The sequence below is a fragment of the Nicotiana tabacum genome, chromosome 16 (genome assembly GCF_000715075.1).
Source record: "Nicotiana tabacum cultivar K326 chromosome 16, ASM71507v2, whole genome shotgun sequence".
Lineage (NCBI taxonomy): Eukaryota > Viridiplantae > Streptophyta > Magnoliopsida > Solanales > Solanaceae > Nicotiana > Nicotiana tabacum.
The window spans coordinates 152,816,596-152,826,002 of NC_134095.1; the positions used below are offsets into that span (position 1 = coordinate 152,816,596).

At 38.9% G+C, this 9,407-nt stretch overlaps 1 long non-coding RNA gene across 1 annotated transcript; it reads right to left on the reverse strand.

Annotated features, from left to right (window-relative positions):
• Positions 1–690: 690 nt before the first annotated feature.
• Positions 691–7,417, reverse strand: LOC107768970 (uncharacterized). Its single transcript, XR_001644284.2, has 2 exons — positions 6,881–7,417; positions 691–937 (listed from the first exon to the last, which is right to left on the reverse strand). It is a non-coding gene; the product is annotated as an uncharacterized LOC107768970 (long non-coding RNA).
• Positions 7,418–9,407: the final 1,990 nt, after the last annotated feature.

A 9,407-nucleotide genomic window follows, 5' to 3' on the forward strand; every position in this document is an offset into this window, starting at 1 on the left:
ACAATATTTATTGAGGGCCCCGTAATTTGTGTGTTATATTTGGCGAGGCTCGGCTCATTTATTATTTCAAAGCCCAAAATGGATTCAGGCCCAAATCTTACTTCAAAGAAAACAGTCGCGTGTTGGGCCTCTAACATGAGCCCAAGTTCTTTAATATGTAGCATGTGGCTTTAATGCATAACAAAATCAACATCTTTAGAGCACCCAACCAATTTTCAATTTAGTAACATTTGCATCTCATTGGCTCGAATATCTGAACGGTTTAAACCAATTAAACTAATATACTTGAAATTAAAGCCTACAGATTTCTATGTATGAGTTAGGCCAGTAACGCAGAACAATATGCTTGACACTAAACTATGACTCTACTGGTGTATCAATACCAAATCACAATTGGTTTCGAGTTTAACTTTATATTAACAGGGATCTAGTTGCATACAGATGTGATATCAAGCCTGGAATTATTAACACTACAATTGATGTTTATGTTCTTACTCTTAACAGTTCGAACACTAGATCATTGCTACAAATGCACAATGCCTGAATCAATGTCCAACTCGGATTATGCTCTGGTTCCAAGCGTTTAAACTAAGGGAATGAACTAAATTGACTACAAGTAATGTCGTTCCAAGTCTAACTATTGCACACCGATTCTCTGGGCTAATTATCAGTCTATTACAAAAATGATAGCCAAAACAGTTCCAATCGCCTAAGACAGTCTCAATTATACAGTCCAGCACAAATTAAACACTCCAAATCAATCCTTAAACAGACAATCCTAATTAAACAACTAACAACCATTGCAACTCAAACAGATTAAAGCTATGCAACTAAATGTCATTTGGACTGATTTCAACTACTCGAATGAACACGAATCTGGAACATTACTTCATTTCAATCCAATTGAAAGCTACATCAGTGATTTCAAAATGTGTACCTGGATATGAAATGTAAGAAGAAGAAGAGGAAATCAGCGGCAGTAATCTGGTGCAATCCAGAAAATTCAACAGCCCAGAAGTGATTTGAAACCAAACACAAACAGCCAATCAACCAAAATAGCACCAAAACCAACACAAATGAAACCAGCACCCTCTACAACCTTCATTAACCCAAAACTTCAATAAAACCAGTTCAATTATGCCTATAACTATTCGAAATCACAACAGTATACTCCAGAGACAACTTCAGCAATCAGAAAACCCAATTAAATTGGCCAAAACAGATTGAATGAACTCTCACAATTACTCGAAATCCAACAGAAAACTCTCTGAATTTTCAAATTACCAAAAATGAACTCAGGAATGTAATTCAGCTACCAAAACTAGAATTCAGCTAGAAAATTGAATAAAACAGTGTTTTTTTTGGTTTCTACTAGATTTTGTTTGTTTTTGTATTTTTTTTAAGAACTAAGAGCTAGAAGCAAATTTGGATATGAAATTTGAATTCCAGATCTGAAACTGGAAGAGTACTGTTTTTGGGGAAATTTTGGTGGCCAAAAAAACTCCCCCTTCAAGGCAAAGGCATTGCCCTTTTATAGGCACAAATGGGCAGCCTTGAAATCTATTAATTGCACCATAGGTCCCTCTTCTTTTATTTAGTTAGTCCCTTATTTTCTAACTTGTTACCCCAGTAATCCCACTAAAATTATTGAAATCTACACTAAAGTACCACCCTAGAAGGCCCTAGAAGATTCTAGTTTCAACTACCATGTGCTGCCCCATCCTAAATGTCTAAACTACCCCTGAATTTTAAGCTAAAACTACAGCTCTAACCAAGACAGTTTCTTAAGCTCTGAATATACCTCAAAAATTTAAAACACAAATTAAACTAGACATTGACCATGAAATTCACACATGCAGCAAGGTCAAAAAGGAAAAAGAAATTGAAAGTAAAAGGAAATACCGCTAAGAATTCACCGACTACAAAGAGCTCCGACCGGTGGTTGCTTCTCCAAATCCCTTGAAATTTCTGACCCGTAACATCCCTAACCATGTGTTTTCATAAGAAAACACCTGGTTAGGGTTGTTAGGGTCCGAAATCATGGAGATTTTGCCTTAGGGCCTTGGTCGGAAACCTTCGATTTAACATTCGAGCTGCTCCGGGTAGATTCGAGAGACAAGGACATGGGGATTGGGTAGAGGAGGTCCAGGCGGTCACAGGGTGTAAATTTGGGGTTATTTGGCATAGGTGACGAACTGGCCGGAAACCTTCAAATGGACATTCGAGGGATTCGGCCGTGATTTGAAAGAAACCAGAGGTAGGGTTGGAAAGAGGATGAGCGGGGGAAACTGGGGTGTATTTTTGGTGGCTTTTGGCGTTGGTTGCGTTTGCCGCCAGCGAGGATTCCGGCGAGGCTTAGGGCTCGTTGTTGGTCTCTTAGAGACGTGGGGTGAGAGACGATTGAGGGGGTGGGGGTAGTATTCAGACATATATGTATTAAAGAGTGGGGGCTTCTGGACCGTTCGATCTAACAACCTCGACGGCTGAGATCTGGTGCACTGAGAAACGACGTCGTTTGGCTCCTCTTGGGACCGGACCGGGTTGGGCATAACTGGGCCTGGGTGGATTGTTTTGAGATTGGGCTAGGATATTAATTGGCCCAAATCATGGGCAACCCTTCTCTTTAATACTTTCCTTTCTCTTCCCTTGTTTCTTGTATTTAATTTTTGTATTTCAATTTGTATATATTTTTTTTAATTTTATAAAATTGTAAAAATTAAAAATAAAGTCCTAATATATTTCAAAATTAAACTAATTAATTCCTAAAATTATTTTAAAAACTATTCCGGGACGAATTCGCAATTAAACAATTAAAAATGCAAAAGTAGACTATTTTTGTTATTTTCCATATATTCTATTATAAAACAAATTAATCCCCGATTAATACTAACATATGAAATTAGATCCTAAATGAAAAATGCATATTTTGTATTTTATATGAATTGATCATGCACAACTAAAATGCAACAATTACCAGAAAATGCCAAAAAATTCGCAAAATTGCCAAATAATGAAAGAAATTATTTTGTTTGAGTTTTTGGGAATAATTCATATATAGGGCAAAAATCACGTGCTCACAGATTCAACCATCCAGGGACGCTGAAGTAAATATGTCTGTACCACTCGAGTTTGAAGCGACATCGTCTGCAAAGACACTAGCACCAATTGAGGTTGAATTCGTGTCTCCGGCAAATGCACCAACACCGTTTGAAATTGTAGTTTTACCACCCAAAGCACATGCTCCGTTCAGAGTAAAGGTAGCCACACCAATCCCAGTGGCGATATCGACCATGACACCATTCCATACAAAGGTTGTACCCTGGGACTATACAGCCGAGGCAAGGTGGAAAGGCAAGGTCAGGTTCGAAGAGACTGTTGCAACGCAGAGTATGACAAGAACCGGTAGAGTCTATACCCCTGAACATCTAGATGAGTCAAGCAAGCAGGCCTCCAACCGACCACCCATCATTGAGATAGGTCCAAACGATCTTTGGAGAAAGATACAGGCAAGGAATACTCAGTCATCGACCAGTTGAAGAAAACACCAGCACAAATCTCCATTCTTGCTTTGCTACAAAATTCTGAGGCACACAAGAATGCTCTGCTAAAGGTACTGAGTGAAGCATACGTACCAAGCAACATCACTGGCGGGGAGATGGCCAACATGGTAGGACAAGTGTTAGAGAGCCATAAGATTACCTTTCACAAGGACGAGCTGCCACCTGAAGGTTTGGGCCACAACAAGGAACTGCACATCACTGTGCAATGCGAGGACTAGTTTATCACCAGAATCCTAATCGATAGAGGTTCCAGTATCAATATTTGTCCACTAGTAACACTCAAGAAGTTGGGGTAAAGGACTGCACGAGATAAAGGATGGAGCAATAAATGTGAAAGCCTTCAATTGATCTCAAAGGTTCACCATTGGTGAGATTGTCCTATGCTTGCAAATGGGACCAACATGGTTCGATGTCGACTTCCAGGTGATAGACGTGCTGGAATCTTACAACCTACTGTTGGGACGGCGATGGATTCATGCTACTGGGGCTGTAGTATCAACACTACATCAGGCAGTAAAATTCGAATGGAATCATCAAGAGGTGATCATTCACGACGATGGTAGCAACCCTATATACAATCGCTAGACCATTCCGGCAATCGAAGGAAGAAGGAAGTTAGGTGGAGAGACTTACCACCACATTGAAAGGGTAAATGCTGTTGACAAAGATAAATGGTGTGATAACAAAATCGAGAGTATACTGAACTGGAGTAGGTACGAACCTGGCAAAGGGCTCAGAAAGAACCTCCAAGGAATCGCTAAGCCCATAAAGCTCAAGAAACATGGCACCACTTTCGGTCTGGGATATGAGTACACCTGGGAAGAATTCAACAACTGGTCACCACCATGGCGTGGTCCTTACTATCCACTGGAGCAGCCAATACCGCGTTTGGAGCAGACTTTCCAGCAGGCCGACATTGTTTATAAGTCAGAGAAAGAAGAAGCACTGGCCACGGTGAAGAACTTGTCCCTCGAAGACAATGACATGGATTGTTGTGTTGTTCTCGAGGAGGAGGGGGAGGAAGGCCTTTCCATACAAGCTGTGAGCAGAGGGGAACGCCTCAATAACTGGACTATCAAGACAACCAGAGCCCGGCGAGCCTCGGGGTAGCAAGGCTAAAACAAGCAACATGCACTGTTTTTTATTTAATAAATGATTTTCTTTTCGCATTTTTAATTCCGGCAATAAGATCTTCAATGCTCAAAACAATTATGCAATTTATCAAAGCATTTTGACTTTTCTTATGAATCAACACTCATTATTATTTTTCTCTCGTTACTTTACTTATACAACATTACTATTACTTATCTTGATGAACCAATGACTGTGACATGCAATGAGACAACGCAACAAACAGACATTGATTCAGAGGAAGATGACATACCAGATGAGATTGTCAAAGAAGTTGAGAACTTTGAGAACAGACCCAAGTCCAACCTGGACGAGATAGAAATTGTTAACTTGGGAGACGCAGAAAACGTCAAGGAAACACGAATCAGCATCCACTTATCGCCGTCAGAAAAGAAGGAATACACAGAATTTCTAAATGAATACAAGGACATATTCGCCTGGTCGTATGATGACATGACTGGTCTGAGTACGTCTATTGTGGCTCACAAACTGCCAACTGATTCGACATGTCCTCCGGTAAAGCAAAAGCTCAGAAAGTTCAAGTCTGATATGAGTTTGAAAATCAAGGAAGAAGTCACTAAGCAAGTCAAAGCTAAGGTTCTCAGGGTAGTAGAATACCCTACATGGCTAGCCAACATCGTGCCAGTGCCAAAGAAGGATGGGAAGGTCAGAGTCTGTGTCGACTACCGGGATCTCAACCGGGCCAGTCCGAAAAATGACTTCCCTTTATCGAACATACACATCCTTGTCACACCTCCTTTTTACCACCCGAGAGGTGATATAAGGGAGTTTTTCCAATTAAAGTGACATAAATCGAAATGGGATTATTTATTTATTTTTCAGAGTCGCCACTTGGAATATTTTATGGTGTCCCAAGTCACCAGTTTATTTTAAATCCCAAATCGAGGAAAATTTGACTTTCCTTTTGAAGTCTGCGAACCAGAAATTCTGAATAAGAAATTCTGTTAACCCGAGGGAAGGTGTTAGGCACCCCCGGATTCCGTGGTTCTAGCGCGGTCGCTTTAAACTATTATAATTGACATATTATCTGATTTTATTACATGTTTTAGCCTATGGTACATTTTAACTTATTAGCCACTTTTAATTAATTTTGGGAAGATTCAATGTTATTTAAAACACGCATTGAACCACGCCACATGAAATGCACCCGTGGTCCACGACACATTTTATTTAACGTTGTTGAGAATTGGAGTTGGGTCACATGAAATGCACACCTGAGTTTAAGGAAATTAATTTAAATTGCACCCCTAAAGCAACTACGCACTTAACAAAGTTTGCGAGGCCATGGAAAATTCAATTGATGGCACACCCCAATTTTTAAAGAATTAGTATTAATTACGTGAGGGCCATGGGTTATTTCATGAAAATGGCACACCTCAAATTTTTTATAAAAGCTAACTAGTTTTGTGAGGGCCATGGGCTTAGGGGTTTTATTTGGCATGGCACGCCTCAAATTATTTCAAATGATTTTATTATTCGAAGTTGTTATAATCGGATTACATGAAATGCACCCCGAATTGAGATTCGCGTATCGTAACCATGCTACAGGAACCGAACCCATGGCCACGATAAATTATTATTATTGATCGCGCCTAAAGCAAGCTACGATGTTTATAAATTGATTAATTGTCTAAGTTGGCGATTTGAGCTTCTCGTAAGTTCTGTCACCATGGTTATGAGATGGATTGACAAGAAAAATGTTCAGTCACATTATCCGAAACAAAGCAGTCAAGGTAAAGACATTCTGTTAACTTTATTATCTAATGTTCTTATAAGAATTCCTTATTTTAGCAAAATTTACAACAACATAAAAAAAAAGAAACAAAGTAAAAAAAAAAATAGAAGAGCTTCTTCATCCTTACGCTCGTGTCCAGAACAACAAACGGAAATTATTAGTGAATTACATACCAACATTCAAATCAATCTTTCAACATTCATCTCTTGCTTCTCAGATTAAACTCATGATGAGGTTGAATCTAAATTTGCATAAGATCTAATTAAATGCAAATCACATAATTTCAGCACAATCTCAACCTAAAAAAAATCAGAGCCTAAGCTTAACATGAAAATAACTGCAATCGATTCAAACACTTAAGCACAGACATAGCCAAAACAACTCAGACTTCCATTCATAATCAATGGAGCATCTTAGGCAAAGGTTTACATACCTAATCGCAGAGAATCAACGGGCATGGACCAAGCACAAGCCACAATACCATTGATGGGGTTCCGAAGCAGTAGCACAAACAGTGTGTTTCCAACCCAGCTAAATCTTTTTTTTAGTTTCGAATCTACCTTTTCAAAATCTTCAAGCGTGCTTCTGATTATATATATATATTTTTTTATCGACTTCTTCTTCTCTTTTTTTCTTTTTTTTTTTTGATTTTTGAGTGAGGTTAGAGATGGGTGGCTGTTTCTCTTTCTTTTAGGATGAAGCTAAAAATGGTTGCTATCCTTATAATCATACACTCTTTTCAACAGACAGTAGAAAATGAAGAAATTTGAGAGCTACTGGGTTCTCATAATTAAAGAGCTGCTGGGTTCTTTTTTGTGTGTGATTTTTGGGAAATCAAAAAGAAGAATAATGGAGCTAGAGGGTGCCGTTTTTCTATAGGGGTCTGATTAGAGAAGAGCTCTCATTTTCCTTTTTGCTCGATGTACGCCGCTGCTATCTCTTTTTTTTTTAGAAAAAAGATTTGGTCTCTCCCCCCTTTAAGTCTAGGAGTTGCTAGGTCATTTTAATGTGGAGGGGGGTCCGATTGGGTAGGTGGGTCGGTTCATGGGTGGTTTGGGTCAAAGGGAAGTTTTGGATCAGATCTGGGCTGGGTGAGAATTGGCCCAATTTCACAAGATAATTTTTTTTTTCCAATTCTTTCTTTTATTTTCTAATTTTTCCTTTTCTTTTAATTAAAATCCTAAATTATCCAAATGTGTGAAATTAAACTAATTAGCTAGTTATAAAAATTATAAACATTACTTAATTCTAAATTAAAAGAGGAAAATCAATAAACTAAAATTAAAAGACAAAAAATGTAAAAATGAGCTATTGTTGTGATTTTTAAATTTTTATAAAGAAAATAATTACTGATTAATTCTAAAAATATGTAAAAACAAATCCTAAATGCAATGCATGATGTTTTGGTATTTTTTCACGATTTAAATAAACTTCAACATGCACAAAATGCAAACAATTTAAATAAAAAACCTAGAAAATCCTATAAAATGGCAAATAATTGGAAAAAGTCTATTTTCTTTGATTTTATAGGAGCAATCATATAGGGCAAAAATCACGTGCTCACAATCTTGATTGACAATTGCGCCAAGCACGAGTTGTAGTCATTTGTAGATTGTTTCGCGGGTTATCATCACATCTGGATGGATGAAGAAGATGCTGAGAAAACGGCTTTCATTACACCGTGGGGAATGTACTATTACAAGATGATGTCGTTTGGCCTAAAGAATGCAGGGGCCACCTACATGAGGGCCATGACTATCAATTTTCATGATATGATACACAAGGAGATTGAGGTATATGTAGATGAGTTCATCATCAAGTCCAAGAAGGCCACTGATTACATGAAAGATTTAAGGAAGTTCTTCAATAGATTGCAGAGGTACAACCTGAAACTGAACCCCGCAAAATGCGCATTTGGGGTTCCTGGTGGAAAATTACTTGGGTTTATTGTGAGTCGTCGAGGAATAGAACTGGATCCATCAAAAGTCAAAGCCATTCAAGAACTACCACCGCCAAAGAACAAGAAGGATGTGATGAGTTTCTTGGGAAGGCTTAACTACATCAGCCGATTCATAGCACAGTCTACAGTTATCTGTGAGCCAATCTTTAAGATGCTGAAGAAGGATGCCGCTACTAAATGGACCGATGACTGCCAAAAGGCCTTCGACAGAATCAAGGAGTACTTGTCAATACCAACAGTCTTAGTCTCGCCTAAGCCGGGTAGACCCTTATTACTCTAGCTTGAAGTGTTGGATGGAGCTTTCGGCTGCGTTCTAGGGCAGTATGGTGAAATGAGGAGGAAGGAACAAGCCATTTCTTATCTCAGTAACGAGGCCCGGTATTCTCTGTTAGAGTGCACCTGTTATGCTTTGACCTAGGTAGCTCAGAACCTGAGACACTACTTTTGTGCCTATACTACATATCTCATATCAAGGATGGATCCTTTGAAATACATCTTTCAGAAGCTCATGCCCACTGACAAGCTAGCCAAGTGGAAAATCCTATTGAGTGAGTTCGACATTGTCTACGTAACTTAGAAAGCAATCAAGGGACAAGCACTGGCAGACCACCTTGTTGAGAATCCCGTAGATGGAGAATACGAACCCCTAAAAACGTATTTTCCTGATGAAGAGGTATTGTTCATAGAAGAAGATATTACAGAATCCTATGATGGTTGGAGATTGTTTTTCGATGGAGCAGCAAATTTCAAAGGATTTGGCATAGGAGCAGTCTTAGTATCGGAAACCGGTCAGCATTATCCGGTGTTCGCCAAAATAGGTTCCCGTGCACCAACAACATGGCCGAGTATGAAGCTTGCATCCTAGTCAAAATGGCCATTGACATGAATGTTTAAGAGTCGCTAGTAATTGGAGATTCAGACCTACTTATACATCAGGTACGAGAAGAATGGGCAACCAAGATACTCCCGTATTTGCATCATGTACAAGAAATGAGGAAAA